This window comes from Lissotriton vulgaris, chromosome 7 (genome assembly GCF_964263255.1).
Source record: "Lissotriton vulgaris chromosome 7, aLisVul1.2, whole genome shotgun sequence".
Taxonomy (NCBI): Eukaryota; Metazoa; Chordata; class Amphibia; order Caudata; family Salamandridae; genus Lissotriton; species Lissotriton vulgaris.
Genome location: NC_141695.1, coordinates 1,677,007,750 through 1,677,030,339, shown reverse-complemented (window position 1 = coordinate 1,677,030,339; position 22,590 = coordinate 1,677,007,750).

Sequence of the window (22,590 nt, the reverse complement as noted above, 5' to 3'; positions counted from 1 at the left end):
AATTACCGATTCAGATTCCCGGCTGGGAGTCTACGCCTTACGAGGCTTTGGCCCGTGAGTGGGCTGATTCTACTGGTTTGAGCGAAAATTGGTCTTCATTCTTGGAGCAGGCGGAGCCTGCTGATGTGATTTCGTGCCTACAGAAAGCGCCAGTAGTGAAGGGTGATGAGCTTCCTATTTTAGGACGCAGAGGGTGGATTGTTCTTAATGCATACAGAATAATGCATGAGAGGGTTGTGCAACTACAGAAACAGTTTAAAGATTCGGAAGGACAGTGTGTCGAGTTGCAAAATGCGCACACTTTGTTGCGTTGTCAAAATAAATTGCTTGCCGATAAACTTGAAACATATCAGACCATTGCCGAAAGGGCTGCGGTCCGTATTGCACGATATAAGTATAAACATCGTCGTGGACGTGTGTCTTCACGCAAAGTGCGTATGGTTGTAGCAAAAGCTGGAATGGATTGGAACCCCGATGAGTGGGACGGTAATATCTGGGATTCTCATACTTCTGACTCCTCGGCAGAGGAGGGTGACAAGCGCGAGTCTTCTCGCTCCGGACGTGATTGTAAATCTGCTTCGTGCATTGATTCAACTCCCGATTGTGACCGTGCTCGTTCTTCCCGTGTGGATGACGTAGCTTGCCCTGATTGTGATGTTAAATCTAAGATGCGGGCTTCCTCGGAAGCTCTTCCCGCAGTTTCTGCTCACCCGATTTTTCGACGGAAATTACAACAAGCCCCTGGTAATCCGGGTGGTATCGCTCTTGACTGTATTGAAGATTTTACTCAGCAGGAGATCAGTGACATCCTGCAACGATTTAAACAACGACCTGGTGAGACCTTGCTTACCTGGATGGTGCGCCTTTATGAGCTTGGCGCTTCCGGTATTATGCTCGATGCCGTTGATTGCTTACGATTTTGCTCTTTGAGTTCTGATTCCACTATTCAGGACCATTTTCGAAATTTTAATGGTAATGTCCAAACTTCTTTGCTCCAGCTTGCGTCTGACGGCTGTAATCATAAATATCCAACAGAGTCTGATTGGCCCTCTGATGAAAAGCCGTGGTATACTCTGCGCGATGCGTCGCAACGTTTAAAGGAAGAAGTCATGAAAACCTGTATCTTCCTTAGTACTGCTGACAGATTATTGGATGGTCTTTTAACGTCTTCTGTGCGTAATCGCATTATCCGTTCTTCTCCTGTTGCTTACAAGCAGGTCATGATGACATTATTGATTAATCAAACTGGCAATCCTTTGTCTGCTGTGCTTGAGTCTGTTCGTCAGCTTGGTGAGCTGGGTGAATGGTTTAAACCTGAAAGACAATCCCGACCTGAGGGTCGTACTGGTGGGGACTATAAGTTCTCTAGACGTGACATGTTTCTTGCTCTCGTTGCTGATGGTGTGAAAAGGGAAGAGATCGATGGTGAACCCAATAATATCCTATGGGATATGTTCCGTAAGCGTGGTTTGGATCGGAAGGAAGGTGCCCGTCGTGTGCGAAAGAATGATTATGATCGTGGTTCGGATGACAGTGGTGATGAGAGACGACGTGTGAATTCTGATCGCCGTGATGACCAGCGCCAAGAACGTGGTGGTTCCCCCCGTCGTAGTGATGGGAGGGGGAGAGAGGATGATCGTGAAAGGGGAAGAGATGATCGTGGTTCTAGCAGACATAGAGATGCAAGGAGTTATTCCCCTGATATACGAAGGAGGGAGGATCGTAATAGACTCTCTGACCGTAATTCACAATTTTTTGAACATGATACTAATCCGTTTCGTACTGGAGACGGATATGAACAAGAAATTCTGATACCGAAGAAAACTGAAAACATCTACCCTGATCTGTCTTGGTTGACTGAACGCAGGAAAAATGACTAGGAAATAGGTCAAGCTCCGGTACGCAGGTGGGCCCACAGAGATTACAGACCATATGTAGATATTGAGATTTTTTGGAAACATCGTAATATCCAAAGGGCCCGAGCGTTGGTTGATACTGGGGCGGAGGCCACTTTAATTCATGGTAAGTCGAGAAAATTTCATGGACAATCTTTCACAATTACCGGCCTGGGTGGTAAAGAAACGCCCGCAGTTCAAACTGCACTTGAGATTAAAATTGGTAGGATTCCTCGTAGAGAATACTCTGTGTTGGTTGTGCCACTTTTGGAATACATTATTGGAATTGACATCTTGAAAGGTATGACTTTGCATTTGGATGATGGTTACTATCAGTTTGGTACTAGACAGTACATTTCGACCAGACCCGTACGGGTTGGCCGTTTACGCATGCCACCTATTAAGATCCCTTTAGCAACGAAAGTGATTTCTCAGAAACAATATCGCATCCCAGGTGGTCATGAAGAAATTACAGCTACGATTCAGGATTTGGTTGACGCGGGAGTCATTACTCCGGTCACATCCGCTTGGAATAATCCTGTTTGGCCCGTGCGCAAAAGTGACAACTCTTGGCGCATGACTGTTGATTATCGAGAATTGAACAAACATACACCTAAATTGACTGTGGCAGTGCCCGACATTGTTACATTGATTGAGAGAATTCAAAAGCATCCTGGTACATGGTATGCTTCTATCGATATTGCTAATGCATTCTTTTCGATTCCAATTGCCCCCGAATGCCAAGAACAATTCAGTTTTACATGGAATGGACGTCAAATGACGTTCCGGAGTCTTCCTCAAGGCTATGTACATAGCCCTACAATCTGTCACCGGCTGGTGGCGGAACATTTGTCTGAAGTGCCTACGATTCCACAAGTCCAGATTTGTCATTATATTGACGACATTTTGATTCAAGGTGAAACGCAAGACCAAGTACAGTCTCATTTAGATCAGATCATTGACTGTTTGCGAGCAAAAGGCTGGGAAATTAATCCTGATAAATTACAAACTCCATCCCAAGCTGTGAAATTTCTGGGAATTAATTGGCATGAAGGTCACAGAGAAGTGATCCCACAAGTTAAACGTAAAATACTTGATTTTGCTGTTCCCAGAAATAGGAAAGAGGCGCAATCCTTTATTGGGTTGTTTGGATTTTGGCGCCAACATATTCCACATTTGAGTCAAATTTTGGCTCCACTGTATCGAGTCACTCGTAAAAAGAATGCGTTTGAGTGGGGTGAACCTCAACAGACTGCTTTTGATTTGGCTAAAGAAGCTATTCAGTATGCTTTGGATTTGTGGCCCGTGAGTGAGGGTAATGTGGATTTGAATGTGTCCGTGGAAGGTCTGTATGCCAATTGGAGTTTGTGGCAAAAGCAGGGCAGACAAAAAGTGCCATTAGGTTTTTGGACCAAAAAGCTACCAGAGGCTGGTGAGCGTTATTCTCCTTTTGAAAAACAGTTGCTTGCTTGTTATTGGGCTCTGGTGGACACCGAGCAATTGACTTTAGGCCATGCTGTGATTTTGAGGCCTGAGATTCCCATTATGCAGTGGGTTTTGAGTTCACCGAAGTCCCATCGAATTGGACATGCTCAGGAGGCTAGTGTGATTAAATGGAAATGGTACATTCAGGACAGGGCACGTGTGGGTCCGAAAGGTGTTGCGGTTCTACATGAGCGAGTGGCGCAGGCGCCCTCCAATGAAGCTGAGAGTGAGCGTTCGGTTCCCGTAGTGCAGGAGTCTCCCGTGCAGTGGGGTAAATCATTTGATGATCTGTCCGTGGAGGATAGAAAACATGTGTGGTTTACGGATGGTTCTGCGAAGTTCATTGGTGACAAGAGACATTGGAAAGCTGTCTCCTATAACCCGACTACTAAGAAATTGTTGAGCACAACTGGAGACGGTAAGAGTAGTCAATATGCTGAACTCTATGCGATTTACCAAGTTTTGAAACAAGAGTTACCAGGTACATGTCATATTTTCACTGATTCTTGGTCCACTGCAAATGGACTAGCGGTGTGGTTGCCTACATGGCACTCGCACAATTGGGAATTGCATTCTAAGGAGTTGTGGGGTAAAGAATTGTGGCAAGAAATTTGGGAACTGCTTCCGCAGAGTACTGTAACAATCTTTCACGTGGATGCTCATACTCCAATCGACTCCCTTGACAAATTTTTCCATAACATTGCAGATGAACAGTCTAAAATTTCTGAGGCAGTGGTTGACATGCAAGATTCTGATTTGGCGGGATTGGCGAAATGGGCCCATCAGAAAGCAGGACATTTTGGAGAGAAAGCCACTAACAGGTGGGCTGCTGATAGGGGAATTCATATTCCCTTTTCTTTAATTAAAGATGCCATTCTACATTGTCCCATTTGCCAGCATTCTAAAAAGAAAGAGGTGCCTCAAATTGTTCGAGGTCACTTACATCGAGGTAAATTGCCCGCTCAAATTTGGCAGATTGATTATATTGGTCCGCTCCCTATGAGCAGAAATTGTCAATACATTTGTACAGTGGTTGATACCTACAGTGGCCTTTTGGTCGCTTTCCCTTGCAAGAATGCTACCCAAGTGAACACAATTAAAACCCTGGAACTGATTTTCCTATATTATGGTGTCCCATTCCAAATTCAATCAGACAACGCATCCCACTTTCGTGGAAGATTGGTGCAGGAATTCTGTATGGAAAACAATATCGACTGGATATTTCACATTCCATATTATCCACAAGCTTCAGGACTGATTGAGAGAATGAATGGTTTGTTGAAAGAACAGTTGCGCAAGTTGACTGATGACCGTTACACCCAGTGGAGAGATGTCTTACTTCAAGCTTTGTTAATACTTAATAATCGTCCTTTGTTGCATGCTGAATCTCCTTTGATGCGTTTGTTTCCTCCACATGTTGATGCAAAACCTAATTCTGTTGCTGCTACGGTCACATATTGGGAAATTACCCCCGGTGCTTTGGCTCCGTGTAGAGCTACTCCAGGTTCCGCAGGCCTCGACCTGCATGCTTTAAATGATGTACACTTCCCAGGAAAGGATCGAATCATTGTTGAGACTGGCATTGGTGTCTCTATACCTGCCGGTAGTTTTGGATTAATTGCCCCTAGATCTGGCCTGGCCCTGAAAGGTGTTCAAGTCCTTGGTGGTGTGATCGACAGTGATTATCAGGGAGAGATTAAGGTTCTCTTGCTTAATAGCAGTGAGATGGATTTGTTTATCAAAAAGTCTGACCGTGTTGCTCAGTTATTGATTATGCCTGTCTTCAGTGGTGAGATCAAAAAAGGCTCTGCCCCAACGTTGCTAACTGTGCGTGGACAAAAAGGCTTCGGATCATCTGATCTTCCTGGAGCTAAAATATGGGTGCAATCGCCTAAAAATCCTCCTGAACAGGCTGATATTATTGCGACCGGTCATGACAACACCGTTTTGGTGATGAAGCCAGGGAAAGATGGCTGGGAAGCTGTCCCAGCTGACAAATGTTATTTACGAGAATGATTAAGGCCTGTGTTTGTATTCTTTCAGATCATTCTCTGGACTGCTGCTGCAGGATGTGTCGGCGCTGGACTCCTTTTGGCCTGCTACGCCGGGAGAGGAGAGGATCTACCGACGCCGAGTGATGGGATAACAAGAGCTACGCGATCCGCGTGGCAGAAGTCCTCCAATTTCTGGATCACACTCGCGAAGCGAGTGACGAACTCTCCGCATTTTTGCCTTACCCCCATGAAGAGCGTTACTGACATATTATCGACCTGTTTGGTCGCTGTCCCCGCATCTACTGAAACCCTTCATCATGTATTTAATATATCCAGTGCCCGACCTAATGTCATTTTGGGCGACTTCTTGGCCCATGAATATTGTCCCTCATGTACTCTTCTTCCAGACCAAGATGTCCTACTTAATTCCAGAATCACTACTTTTAACATTACCCCTGGTGACCTTTGCTTCATGATGACCTGTAATCCTAAAGCCATCTCTGAATGTTTGCGGTTGAAACTCCAAGCCGCTACTACTTTTTCATTTCACCAGCGTTTGTTATGTATGAAAAGACTTCCTAATTCATGTTTTTCAGTGAAGAACAATATGACTTGCAAAAGTTTAGTTGTTGCCACTAGCCATTATCGTTCAATGTTGTTACCGGCTGGATGGCTCTTTTCATGCGGGAATTCATCTTGGCCCTATATTCCTGCGAATATTTCTGGTGGCCCATGTGCCATCACTAGATTAAGTTTGCTAATGTTTTCTTCACATCCTCCTTCACATTCCCGTATTGTTCGAGACTCTATGTCATTGCATGAAGACTGTGATTCCTCTGTTCATCTTTTTTCTAGATCAGAATATCTTGGCTTAGCTTTTTCTATAATTGGTGTTCCGGCATTGGCCGTTTATAATGCCAAAACAATCGGCAAAATGGCCTGCTGGATGGTCAAATCGATCAACCAAACGTCTACAGTTTTATCAGATTTATTATTGGACTCCCAAGGTGAACGTAGAGCTATTTTGCAGAATCGTGCCGCTATCGATTATTTGTTGCTAAAACACGGGCATCAGTGCTCTGAATTTGAAGGTCTATGCTGTTTTAATTTGTCTGACCATTCTAAAGATATCCAGTCCCATATTAATAAACTCCACGACTTGACGGCAGAAATTAGGGAACACATAGATCAGGGTTTCTTTGACTGGCTTTTTAATTGGCTCCCTGACATGCATTTTTTACGACAAATTTTGGGAGGGGTTATTATTGTTGTCTGTGTCCTTATAGTGATTTGCTGCTTCATTCAGTGTATCCCTTCCCTGCTACAATTTTTTAGAGTTACAAAGAGTCGTAGATCAGTTAGTTTTGTCTCATATTATTCGTCTACTGACGTTAGTTCCATTTAGTTTGTGGATGATAGACTGAAGTCAAGGGGTGTAATGTTATGGCTGTCTTTCTGCCAGCCCTCTGGAGAAGGAGAATGATGGAGAGTGACTCCAGCCTATCACCCTCATAGCATAGGGATTAGGCCGATAGACAGGGATCCTGTCTTATAGATATAAGGGCATTTTCGTGCCATTTTCCTTAGAGTAAGGCTTATGAATTTAAGTTAGGGGTTAGATATATGGGTATTAGTCATGATTTACTCATTTGCTAACATGCCGATCTGTTTCTCATGGAGCTATGTATATTATGGGCTCCGTAGGCCTTAAGCGAGACAGACTCCATTTTGCTTTCTGCCTGGTAGCTCGAGAAGGCTTTCTAGGTGAAGTGTAATGTTTTAGTTTCAAGCTGTTGTTCGCTTGGAGAGAACCGGTTCAGGCTGACCCTTATCGAAGGAATGTATTTTTCTCCACTCCGAAGACACAACTTCAGGCCGGCCGGCTGGGAAAGTGTCCTTGGTACGGGGAGGTACAAGAATTTGGTGGGCGGCAGGTTACTGGCCGTGAATTTCCATGAAGGAACGGGCTTTGATATTAGCGAAGGTGTTAGTCTTTCAGTCAGTCAGTCCGTAGGCGGCATCTAGCCGTTAGCATCTCTACCATTATTCATTTTCATGGTGGACAAGTCGCCATCTTTGAAGTCGGAGAAAGATTTAAGACCGAAACTCTCTGAAAATAGACTGAACGAGAAGTGGCGCGGAGCGCACTAATGCAGAGAGAGAGAGAGACGGTAGCTAATTAACAGCAAGGTTCCGAGGTCCTGAGGGAGAGCAGACGAGTTTGAGCCTATCAGTGCAGACGTGTACCTGTGACGGCTGAGGGTGACTGCAAGGCGAGCCAGGACCCAGAGACGAGACAGGAGCCTAGATGACTGCCGAGTCCCGATTTCCCGTTAACCAGGTGAAGTCCGACCAATCTTTATAGTGCGTGCACCCTAATCTTTCCCTTTTATTTCTTGTGCAAATGTAATGCTGCATAGTAATGTGATTTATGTTTATGGTTAATAAATACCCTAATTCATATAGAATTACCGTGTGCCTGGTGCTTATGTTCAATCTTGGTAAACGCAACTCCTAGGTGAAAGCTAGGCGCATGAATGGACGAGTAATCCCAATCAGGTAAGTGGTGATCACACAAATAGGGAGTGAGTGAACCTCTGATGTCAAAAGCAACGAGTACACTATACAATCTGGACCCATATCCAAAGTTATTATTGTAGTTTTATCCTAAGTAGACTGTCGAGATATCATCCCAATAATGTTTCATAGGAATGTGGTCGTCGTTGATGTGCGGCGTTAATGAGAACGGCAGGAGGGATACTGCTGTGTAAAGCCACCGGATTGTGGTATAAGACTAAGTGAGAGCGTCAGGGGGGATACTGACGTCTATGTTTCGCAGGATCGCGAACGCTGGAAAAGGGAGCATTGGGTTCTGCAGGCCCGTGTGTAGACACGCCGGATTGTGTGTCAGATCTGCCCTGGGGTAGAACGGTCTGGGTCGAGGCGACCGCGAGGCCAACTGATGTGAATAAGATATTGTAGAAAATCCATATATGTATATTGTCATTCCCCATTCTTAGGTGCGACCTGTATATTCATCGTTATATCTACTCAGTGTAAATACGATCTAAGAAGGGAAGGTGAGTACGTTTTGGCTGGGTCACAGGGGCCCCTGGGGGCTGATCCCATCTAAACAGAAAATCCAGCCATTACACACATGCATTAAACTCACCAGGCTGCACACCCCTCACTCTCTATATGGTTGCATGCCTTTTCTTTGATCCCACCGTGCGTTCTCACAGGTTCCTCTCCGCCCACGCATCTCTCCCCTTCTGTCTAGTTCCGCCCCGCCTTCTCTTTCTCGCAACTTATCCGCTATCTCGCCTCTGTGTGACTTACTACTTCAGCTCATGCCTCTGTACTTTGCAGTTCTCTATTTGATTTATTTGCGTTGAATGTGTGTTTTACTATTTTACTTTACGCACCCAAACACGTACGCTTTTGTCTGACTTTAAGTCTTTGAGTTCTTGCTTACATTCTTATGAAGGTCACTCTCTCCAATAACAGCACTTTTATTCAGTTGCACCTCTCTGTGTCTTGATGTCTGCTCTCGCAAGTCGCCTGCAACTGGACCTTCACATACACAGGCTCCTCGCACACAGACGACACACCCACTGCCCAAGAACAAATGAATAGCCCAATATAAGTCTAACAGAAGTTAAAAAAAAACATGTGGCAAAAAGCGAGGACGAACCTTTGCAATCAAAAATAGGAAACAGCCTAAATTTCATTGGGACAAAAAAAACACAATATTCAGCCAAATGATGACACGGATTACACTCAATGTTCAACACTTACAAAACAAGCCAGACGCTTATAACAATCACATTTATTAGCAAGAAATTAGATCAAATATAAAAACCATAGTACGCAACTCTACATTTATACTTAAATAAATAAAAATGCTAATAGCAACATGGATAAATCATATATAATAATAAAAAAAACAATACAGTGCAAAATACAACGGACAAATAATAACGATGAGCTGTTGCATTGACAAAATTAACATACACCAACACACACCTGACAGATATACTGAAATTGGATGGTGCCATAAAAATCCCATGGGTTAAGTATGTACATAACTTTCTTAAAAATATCAGGGGAGAAGAATACTTACAGAATCCCTCTGATATCTCAGCAATTTCTCGAAAAACTTGAAGAAAGAGTGTTTAGCACTTTTGGATTCCAATAGGACTGCTGCGGAGGTCCTAAAATCCTCTATTCAGCAGCATCAACTGGTTTTAGCAACTTTTAAGATTCAGCCCTATTTAATATATGTAACAAGCACTTATGAACGATTTCTGCTCACACGTTTCAGATTTAACATCTTCCATAGATTGGTTAGCTTTCCCATGATCAACAACTGGACACATGAGCTACCACTCTGTCCCTGTGATAACACCTCTCCTCAGAGTATGATTCATGTATTTCTTTCTTGTAAATTTTATGACGAAATGAGGAAAATTGTTTTACTACCTTTATTAAGAGAGCTAGGACTTCGCCATTGTCGTGTGGCGATGATTAGCATTCAAGCTCTAGACAATCATGCATCTGTATCAAGAACAACTTTGTTCCTAAAAAATGTTAGAACTATCAGGAAACGTAGGGACACTTAATCTGCACTTTATAAATGAAATTGTTTTTATCTTCTTAATTAACTGGTTTTAAATGAATATAATGAAATTCTGTATTTTTATGTAACTATGTATTTACGATATTTTTATCTGTACTTTTATGATTGCATCAAACAATCGAATAAAGATATTTTGAATTGAACATACACCAAAATTAACAAAAAAAATAATTCAAACATCACTTAAAGGTAAAAAAACATCATCACGTAGAGTTGCAACATTATAACATAATAACGCACATATACAACATATATCACTATGACGTAATTCACACAGTACTTTCAAATGAATAACGCAACTAATAAACAAAAAAAAACAGAAATCAAAATATTCTTATACAATACATTAATTACATAAACTGCCCACACACCTTTAAAAAGGAACATAAAAGTACATTACGAAAATAGCATAATTCATTGCAAGAAACATACGCAATTAATACTATAAAACATTTCCAAACACAAAGTAGACAAATACATTACACAACACAAACAAAAAACAAAAAGCATCTCACCTGTCGAACGATGTTGGCAACCGACAGGAAATCCGACACTCCTTACACGAAGAGTGCCTTCACCAACATGGCGAATTCAAAATAGACGTGCGCAAATTGTTACGCAGCGTAAGAAAATGTAGGAATAACATTGGCTGACAGACATGTCAATAAAAAATTTACACAAACCACAAAATAAACAAAAAAACGACACCTGCAAACATCTGTTTCGTAATGGAACAGTAAGACTTTCGGAAAAAAATACATCCAAAGACACACACACAGACAGCAATACACACACACAAACAAACACACACAATGAAAAAAAACACACACACACAACCACACCAAAAAATAATAACACCACACAAACACACAACGCACCTCACACACACACACACAAAAACCCACTCAAACAAACAACCAACACACACACACCCACACAAAACACACAGACACACATACACCCACCACACAAACACAACAGTACACACACACGCCCACACACACACCACAAAACACACACATACACACACAACACAGACACACAGCAACACACACACATACAATAACACACAAACACACACAACCACACAGGCACAACACCACAGACACACAAACCCACACAAACACATAATCACACACAACCATCTATCTATCAACACGATACAATAACACACAAAAAATGTTTTTCAACAATGCTATCCATATTAAAATGACATAATACAACAGTAATAACACAATGAACCAGGATGGGGAAATACTTACATATGGGAAATCGAAATTGCGACATTTTTAGAATTCTAACCATTCTAATAACACATAATACATTTTTGGCAAAAAACAATACCCATAACCCTATTAATGCACAGGATCACTTTAAGGATTTCAAATGTGCGACAAAAATGTAAAAAAACAACATAACCATTTCGCACAAAAAATAGAAACAGTTATGCCACATTCACAAGTAGCAACAACATTTTGCTGAAAAAACAAATTACGGACAACGGAGTACTGCTTAAGTTACGTAACAAGCAAACTGTACTTCCCGCAAGTGAGCTCTTGCTTGCACAATTGTTTATCACACTTCATGTCAGCGAGAAAAATGAGAAGACAAACAGAAATAAGAGAAGCATGTGGCACGAAGCGAGGAAGAACCGTGGCTATCACAAATGTAAAACATCCACATTTTTGGGGGGGACAAAAAAAACAATATTCATCCAGATGATGGAACGGAATACACACAATGTTACACATTTATTAACAATAAATTAATCACATCTCAAAACCATAATACGCACCTCGAAATTTATGCACGCAAAAACAACAATACTAATAGCAAATTTGATAAAGCATACAATACAACCAGCAAAAATAAAAAAAATATACAACCAGACATTTAATATTACAAAAAATCATACCACGCAGCGTTGCAACAATGTAACAAAATCACGCACATATACAAGTTATACCACAATTAAAACAAAAAAACTTGCAACATAATAACTCAAATAGTTAAAAAAAAACAAAAAGTAATTCTGAACATTAGTAGGCAATACATTGCGTAGATACACAGTTGACGCACCTTGGCAAATTAAACAAGTACTTCAAAAAAAACTTTATTTATTTACATAAACAGACACTGGTATACAAATAAACAAACAACAAGTCAATGAATACATGCCAGAACGCAAAAAAATGTATAACAAAAAAAAAATTTGACCAGTCAGACGAGGCAGGAAACAGACAGCAAAACCGAAACTCCTTCCACGAACCACGTGGTCGACAATCTGGAGATTTCCAAATTGATACGTGTCAATTGATATCATTGGCTGCGACACACGTCAATCAAACATGTACACAAAAGCAAAAAAAACTAGACCACAACACTAACTAACGTAACTATTGTTAGTGCACATTAACACATCCGCCATTTTAATTTAGATTTAAAGGATCTACACACACACAACACACACACAAAACAAACCACACACACATTGAAAACAAAACACACACACACAACACAGACACACACCACGAACACAACTCCACACACACAAACATACACACACACACAACACCACATGCACACAACACCCCCACACACATATGCAACAACCACTAACACACACAGACACTCACAACACACACACACACACAACCCCACACACACACCACACATACACAACCACCCCAAAAATACACAACAATGCAAAAACACACAACACACCTCACACACACACAAAATCACCACACACATACAACCAACCCACACCCACAACCCCACACACACAAAGCCCGAAACACACACAACAGCACACAGAAAACACCTCACACACACAACCACACACTCACAACACCCCACACACAACCCCACCCACACAACCCACACACACAACCCCACACACACAACACCACACACACACAACCCCACACACAACCTCACACACACACAACCCCACACACACAACACCACACACATTCAACCCTACACACATACAATCCCACACACATACAACACCACACACACAAACCCCCCACACACACAACCACCCACACACACACACAAACCACACACACACACACCGACACACACACACACACCACACACACACGCACCCCACACACACACGAACACACCCCACACACACACATACCCCACACAAACAAACACCCCACACAAACACACACCACAACAACAAAAAGTCCACACACAAACCCCCATCCACAAACCCCCCACACACAACCATCTATCTTTCTCTCTGAATATCTATCTATCTAAGGCACTCACTCTATCTATCTATCGCCCTCACTCTATCTGTCGATCTATCGCACTCGTTACATCTGTCTATCTGTCTATCGCCCTTACTATATCTATCGCCCTAACTCTATCTATCGCCCACGCTCTATCTATCGCCCTCACTCCATATATCACCATCACACTATATATCGGTCGCCCTCGCTCTATCTATCTATCGCACTCACTCTTTCTATCTATCTATCACCATCACTCTATCGACCTATTGCACTCACTCTATCTATCGACCTCACTCTATCTACCTATCGCAATCACTCTATCTGCCTATCACCATCAATCTATCTATCGGCCACACTCTATTTATCTAACAGCCTCAATCTATCTATCACCCTCACTCTAACTATTGCCCTCAATCTATCTTTCTATCACCCTCACTCTATCGATATTGCACCCTCACTCTATCGATCTAGCGCCCTCAATCTAACTATCTATCATCCTCTATCTATCGGCTTCACTCTATCTATCTATCGGCCTCACTCTATATATCTATCGCCCTCACTGTATCTATCTATCGCCCTCACTGTATCTATCTATCGCACTCACTCTATCTATCGCCCTCACTCTATCTATCGCCCTCACTCTATCTATCGCCATCACTAGATCAATCGATCTATCTATCACCCTCACTATATCTATCTATCTATCTATCTATCTATCTATCTATCTATCTATCTATCTATCTATCTATCTATCTATCTATCTATCTATCTATCTCCCTCAATCTATCTATCTATCTATCTATCTATCTATCTATCTATCTATCTATCTATCTATCTATCTATCTATCTCCCTCACTCTATGTATCTATCACCCTCTATCTATCTATCGCCCTCTAACTATCTATCGCCCTCACTATATCTATCTATCGCCCTCACTCTATCTAGCTATCTAGCTATCTATCTATCGCCCTCACGCTATCTATCCATCTATCTATCTATCTATCTATCTATCTATCTATCTATCTATCTATCTATCTATCTATCTATCTATCTATCTATCGCCCTCACTCTATCTATCGCCCTCAATCTATCTATCTGTCAATCTATCACCCACACTCTATCTGTGTATCTATCAAACTCACTCTAGATATCGACATCACTCTAGCTATCGATCGCCCTCACTCTGTCTATCTATCGCCCTCACTCTATTTAGCTATCTATCGCCCTCACTCTATCTATCGCCCTCCCTCTATCTATCGCCCTCCCTCTATCTATCTATCGCACCACCAAAGCATCACTCAGGGGCACCACAACATCACTGAACGCCACAGCATCAATCTGTGCAACCATTCAACAGCAACTGGTTCAAATATGTTCTCTCAATGTTTCAAGCTTTATTACAAATGTCACAAAAAGATGTTAATATTTCACTTCTGTTCTTGGATTTTCATCACAATAAAATACATTGAACATATTCTTCACAAAAGATATTTACAAAAGTTTAAGCTATTGCCATTATAAATTACAATAACTTTTATTTAACCCCTTAAGTGCTGCCTCGGTGCATTGGCCGACGGCAGCACTACCTCCCCAGTGCTGCGCACGACCATTGGACGTCCATTCAGCACTAGTTCCAATGGACAGCGCAGCACTGGGGAGGAATGTTTAATAGCATCTATAAGGTTAAGTATTAGTTATTTGAAAAAATTGAAAGCCATTGTATTTGTAATATCAATACATCTAAGTCACGTAAATACAAAACATGTTGCATTACAAATGCTATAGGTGTCACATTTGCAAAAGATACAAATATTGGCATTGTAAATGACAAAGCTATTAATTTCGCTATTTTCAAAACCAACCCATAAATAAAAATAATTGTCATTTACAATAACAAAAGCTCAAACTTTCCTAATGCGAGACCATTGCATTGCAAATGCTTGTTCTCTCTTCATCTTTCTCAAATCCTCCATCTTCGTCTCCCACATGTCTCTTCAAACATTGGGGTCAGGTAGCCGTCGACTATGATGCTAGCGTTGGCTCGGCATATAATGACCCTATTAGACTGATGAAATAATTTCCTTTCATCCCCAGGCCCTCTTTACCAGCTGGTCGTGGTACCCCAGCCCAAACTCGAGATGGGGAGGCGTCTTGATATTGCAGACTCCCAGGGCACACACAGCTCTCTGCTGCACGGGCTGATGCACAGCTCACTGGGGCTGAGATGGAATGGCTCATTCATTTCTGCACTCCGTGCTGAACGAGCCATCATTATGTGCGGAGTTTTTAATTATGATTTCCCTAAACTGTCACAGAATGGCAGGCGTCTTGTGAACTAGAGTCATTTCCTTCCTATTGGCTGCTCACCTGTCCAATAGAACACTAGCATTTTTATTCGCTGGAAGCCACGTGCCAGGCGGGACCCCGCCTTTTATGTGTGGGGGACATTTTTAAAGCACCTTCTCTTGGGTGGAGCAAGCGTGGTTATTCCGTGCACCGCACCCCTGGCAGGAAAACCTATCGCGATTCAATAACTTAAGGGCTCATGTGCCGAACGGGTTTACCTCCCTTTGTCTGTGAGGTAATTTGTTGATCAGGGCTTTAAATGGGATGAAAAAACTGGGGGAATCTCAAAGGGGCGTGGCCAATTTAATTAGATGTGTGGCTTAAAACAATAAGCTAAAAATCTGTGCTTAGCATAGTGTGCCACCCGACTTGTATTTTGCTGTATCTGTCATTGCATCTAGATATATGATACACCAAGTAATATCATACCTACAACATGTTAGTACTATTGGCTTTGTCAATGGTTGTTAGTTACATAAGATAAATAAGCAGCATCTATGGCTTGTATATAATATTGAAAAAGCTTCCACTTAAAGCCCTGGTGCCACCACGACAATGTTACTGCTCCTGAGTTTCAAAAAGAGAAGGGAAATCCAGAGAGAAAATGACTCTTTTTAAAAGATTTCCCTTCCCCTACAACGCTCACCTGGCATGACGTCATGCTGTAACTTCTCCACTAGTGAGAAGTGAGCAGTGCAAGCATGCGCACATCGATGTGCCTGCTGTCACTGCAGTCCGGAAAAAAACGGACCGCCTGTGCCAGGGCACAAACAGAGCCAGATAGAGACCCGTTTCAAGGCCCCCTTTAAAAACTGCTAGTGCTCAGCACCGGTGTGACCGGCCCACTTAAAGCCCTGGGGTTTACCTCCTCTTTGTCTGTGGGAAAATGTGTTGATATACAACGACTTAAGGTTCAAATATTTTCTTTTCGGGCCTTCTGAATCACCAAATGCCATTTTTTTGTATTTTGTTCTTGGGATCTCTCTGGTGCAAGCAGCGTGCAACCGGCTCTGCTTCACACAGCCTTGTTCCTATCACTGTGTGTGACACACAATGCCTTGCAGATGTGCACGCTATCGAGTTCAGTAGTGCGCACAGACATGGCTGTGCCTTACACAGCCTTATACCTGTCGCCAGGGGGGGAGTCAACAGACGACGGAATAGGAAAAATAAAATACAAAAAATAAATAAAACCACTTACCTTGCACTTGCCAGCACAAAGTAAGTGGTTTTATTTACTTTTTATTGTATTTTTTCTATTCCCTCGTCTGTCGACTTCCCCCCTACCCCGCCCCGCCCTACCCCATAACTCTTACCTGTACTTGCCGAGAATTGCTCGTCACTGTGTGTGCCGCACAATGCCTTGCAGCTTTGCACAGTCCCGAGTTCAGCAGTACGCACATATATGGCTGTGCCTCACACTGCCTTATATCTGTCACTGTGTGTGCCGCACAAAGCATTGCAGCTGCACACACTTCCGAGTTCAGCAGTATTCGCCTGGCTGTGCCTCACACAGCCTACAGCCCTGCCAAGTACCATGCATCAGGCATTAGACTTACACATTTCTGTGAGGTGATCCTCATTTTTTTTGTTTACGAAATTTTTATTTATCATTGAAAGATAATACAAAAGACATGTCATCAGTAATAGGAAAAAATACATAAGCATAAGTATTACATGACATGCATAAGTATAAAGAAATGCAGAAGTAAGAGGGGGGAAAAGAGAAAGGGGTTAGGTAAAGTTAAGGAGAGAGGCAAAGAAAAGAGAAAAGGAAAGAAAGAAGGAAAAGAGTAGAAGAAAGAGAAAATATGAATATACTACGTGGGAGTAGTAGTAAGAAATGGAGTGGGAGATTTGGAAGAAAGATAAGTGGTGAAAGGACAGAGGTGGAAGATGCAATAGAAATTCTATGTTCATCACAGATAAAATTCCACCAGGTGTGCATAGAGAGCTTAGAAGTATCTTTCCAACATAATAAAATAACTTTAAATGCAAGAGCAATGAACAGGTCCATTAACTTAGCAGAAGAAGATACAACAGTAATATCATTAGATAGGGAACCTAAAAAAACATTCAAGAAGGATAATGAGGCAGAGCAGGAGAACATTGGCATGCAGATATTCCAAATTTCATTCCAAAATGGTAAAACATAAGAACAATCATATAATTGATGTATAAGAGTCCCAGTTTCCTTGGAACATGGCCAACATAAGGATGAGGAAGTTTGGGAAAACTTATGGATACTAACCGGGGTGAGAACAGCTCTATGATAAATAAAGAATAAAGATTGGGTAATACGTGCAGCAGGAGATACTTTAAAAAGTTTGGACCATATACGATCCCACATTAAAACAGGCAGGGAGACATCAAGATCAGTCTCCCAAGCAGTCTCAACATTTGATTTAGAACGTTCTGAAACATTAGATATCAAAATTGAATAAACAAGAGCAGCTTTTGGTTGCTGAGTAGAAAATAAGGAATATAGAGGAGTGGTAGGGATAAAAGAGGGAAAAGCTTCAGGCAGGAAAAGGGAAGACAAATGTGATTGAATGGTAGATGTTATAATAATATATTCAGAAAGAAACGATAAAGGCAAATGAAATAAATTTCGCAGTACTGAAAAGGAAAGGAGAGATGAACCATCAAAAAACTGATGAACAAAACAAATACCCTTCTCTTTCCAGTGTTTTAAATAAAATGATTTGCCTTTATATCTAAGAAATGTGTTGTACCACACAATGGAGGATAAGAAATATTGAAGAGGAGATAAAGTAGAAGAGAAAACAGTTTGTAATAATAACTGGGAGTACTTCAAAATGGGATGTTTGGATAGAAAAGAACAATTCGACATAAACACAGTATGTTGGAATGAGAAGTCTTTCAAAAGGGAGCGCTCCAGAAGGACCCATTTAGGTACAGGGTTATCTAAGAAGTCATAAGCTAAGGAAAAAGACTGTTTAATCAAAAAGGCAGACTGGTACGATTTAAAATCAGGAAATCGAACGCCACCCTCAGGTTTAGGCCTAATTAACTTGTGCAATGCAATTCGAGGGTGTTTATTGTTCCACAAGAATTTAATACAAATGGTATTAATACGTGAAAAATAAGATTTGGGAATTTTAAAAGGGAGCATGGAAGCAGTATAAAGAACATGTGGAGTAATCATCATTTTAATGGTGTCTAATCTGCCCCACCAAGAAAGAAATAAGGGGGACTAAATTTGAAGAAGGGATTGAATTTTCGTAATGAGTGAGTCAAAAGTCAATTTAAGGGTGGTCGTAAATGATGAGGAAAACCATATACCCAGGTATTTGATTTTGGAAGGACAACATGTAAAATCCGTATTGTTAAACATGTACTGGAAACAGATTGAATTGAGGGGTAGAACTTCCGTTTTAGATAAATTTAGTTTGTAACTTGATATAGAGGAATACAAACGCACCTCATTCAAAAAGTGTGGGAGGGAAGATTCTGGATTAGACATGTATAAAGTGGGGCATAAGAAAATCGAGAGAAGCCTATAATAAATTGCGATCCTTGGAAGATTACTATACAATTAATACTGTAATGATGTATTTAAGAGCAATATTGAAATTCAGACGGGACATTACGCTAGAATAAGTAACGTTATATATTGATGATATAACGGTTCTGTCCGAGGTTATGCTCTATTTATTATTGAATACCTAATTCCCACATGTCGTTCCAATTTTATCGTATTCATGGATTTTTAATACTGTTTTTGTAACAAGAATTAGTTTTTCTGCTTTGTTGATTGTATGTATGCTTTTATGAATTGTTTTTAACATTTCGAATAAAGCTTTTGAACTGAAAAAAACTGACATGTATATCAAGACATCATCAGAGCATCATAAGCAGAGAGTTTAGTTTCAGTAGAAGAAGTTTTAAGGCCAGTAATATTAGGATTAGAGCAAATGCGTTCTAAGAAAGGTTCGAGACAGCGAATAAATAATAAGGGGGAAAGGGGGCAGCCTTGTCTCGTGCCTCTAGATAATGAAAAAAAACTAGAAAATTGGTTGTTAACAAAAATACTAGCACAGGGAGAGGAATAAAGGAGTTTGACCAGGGATATGAAGGATGGGCCAAAACCAAACCATTTGAGGGTATGGAACATGAATTGCCAATTTATACGGTCAAAAGCTTTTTCAGCATCTAAGGACAGTACCGCTAACGGGACTTTAACGTTCTTACTGCAGGAAATGACATTGGAAAACAGGCGGGCATTGTCAGCAGCAAGTCTTCCCTTCACAAATCCTACTTGATCAGTATTAATTAAACGGGGAATAATAGAATCAAGATGAGAAGCGAGGATTTTAACAAACATTTTACAGTCATAATTAATTAAAGATATGGGGCGAAAATTTTTACACTGTGAATGATCTTTGTCTGGCTTGGGGATAATTACAATTAGAGCGTCCAAAAAGGACCCAGAAGCCTTGGCTTCTAAAATAAAGGAGTTGAATAATTGAAGGAGTTTCGGTGCAAAAAAGGAGGTAAAAGAGGAGTAAAATTCAACAGGTAAACCGTCTGGACTGGGGGCCTTAGACTTTTTGAGTGAATTGATGGCATTCGTAACTTCCTTGTAAATTGTAAATTGTAAATGTAAATTGATACTTGTATAGCGCACTACTCACCCGCAAGGGTTTCAAGGTGCATGTACGAATACCGCTGTGGAACCCATCCTGGCTTTCCCTGTAAGGCGTCCACTGCTGGGCACCCCCAAGGTGGAGGCCAGGCATCCTTAGCGTTGTGGGGGCCATTGTGGAGATTAAGCAAGCTATTGCCCAGAGTTGCAGAGTGGGACTCCATGATTGGAATAGGCACCGAGGTGAGAATTATCAGGTCCGTGGAATTTTGCGCCCAAGACCCGCCGAGGCGGGGAATTGAACCTTGGTCCCGGGCTAGACCTCTGCATCAGGGTCTAGCCCGGGACCAGGGAGAGAAGGAGGGGGAGGGAGGCCTTCAAAAAATGACGTTAAGTTCGTTACAGAAGGGTGGGTGTCATCAGTATATAATGCTTGGTAGTAATTATGAAATACCTCAGCAATGTCTTCATCAGACTTAACCAATTGATTTATGGAGTCGTTAAAAATGGGACAATAGTTTTGCGTTCGGATTTGACTTTTAAATAATTCGCCAACATTTTGCCTGCTTTATTCTGGCCACCATTGAATTTAGATTTGATTTTAAGAAGGGTGTTACAAGCTTCAGAGGTGATAATTTTGTTAAGATCTGATTTGGCTGAAATTAATTCCTGAAGAGCAGAGGGGGTTTTGGAGGAAACATAGGAATGTTCAAGGTGTTTAATGACCTGGAGCTGGGCTTCGTATTTTTGTTTATTAAGTTTCTTTTTTTTGGAAACGTAGGATATAGTAAATGCACGGAAAGCAGCCTTAAAAGCATCCCAATTATTGGAAATTGAGGTGTCAGAGGGATTATTGAAGGAGAAGGACTCAGTGAAAAACTACACACTCTCTTTCATAAAACAGGCATCAGACAAAAGAAAGGAATTACATTTCCAACAACTAAATTTAGAAGAAATAAGGGAAAGATCTAGGGCAGTATAAACAGGAGCATGGTCAGAAATGAATATAGAACCAATAACAGATTTCTGAATGGAGGGCAAAAGAGACTTACTAACCATAATATAATCAATTCTCGAGCGTGTATGATGTACATTGGAAAAGAAAGTATATTCTAGCAAATCCGGATTACACATTTTCCAAGAATCATATAAAGGACGAGAGGCAATAGCAGATTGAAAACTCTTATGAGATTTATCAGGCTGAAATTTACTAGAGGATAATCTATCTGAAAAGGGATCAAACCACTGATTAAAATCACCTGCTATGACAAAGTCAGGACAATCTATGGACGAAATCAGGACTTTGATGTCCCTCCAAAATTTTGGATCAGGGCGTACTGGACCATATATATTGAGTAATACCATCATCTTGTTTTGAATAACAACCTTAGCCATTGCCCAACGTCCTTCATCATCATTATGAGAAGAAAGAATCTGAACATTTAGAGATCTATGAAACAAAATAGCAACCCCTCCCTTTTTATTAACAGCAGGAGAAAATACAACTTGGCCCACCCATTGCTTCTTCAGCTTAACAGATTCACCATCTGTACAATGCGTTTCTTGAAGAAAAACAACCTGTGAATTAAATTTAGATAAGTGAGACAATACCTTTTGACGCTTGACAGGGTGACCAAGACCACGTACGTTCCAAGAAACGAAGTTACACATGATGGTGGGTAGGGAGAATGGGCGACAAATGGAGCAGACACACAGCAAGGAGAAAACTACAAAAGGGGAGACAAAAAATACATGAGTGGTTGATAAGGAGAACTCCCAGGAGAATCACAATACTGAGACCAAACAAACCAATAATTATAAGAAGTAATAACATAAAAAACAAAAATAAAAATGGAGACCACTTAGGAAGAGAAAGAAACTGAGAAAGGGAGAAAAGGAGTAGAGGCAAAAAGAAGGGAGGAAAAAAGAGGAAGAAGGAGAGATAGAAAGAGATAAGGAAAAAATGAAAAAGAGTGGACAGATCAAGGCACAAAGGCCTGATCGGAGAAAAAGAGAGTAACCAAAGCATAGAAGGTGAGGTTACACCAGAGAAAGGACAAACTCCATGAGCTACCGGAAAGAGGACAAAATACAGAATACACAAAAATAAGAGGGTGAGAGCAAGACCTCAAGAAGAGGAGCAGAACAAAGAAAGGGATCAAAAGAGGTAAAAAAAAAAAAAAATAAGAAGAGTTACAGCGAAGAATACAAAAGAAGAAAAACATTATATATTAGTGTCCATGTTGGAAGGAGAAACACTCTGAAGATAAGCATGGAGCTTCTGTGGATCATCAAAGGATCTGGTACGGCCATTATGTGTGATCTTGCAAAAGCATGGATGAAGAATTCCATATTGAATGTTCAGTTGTCT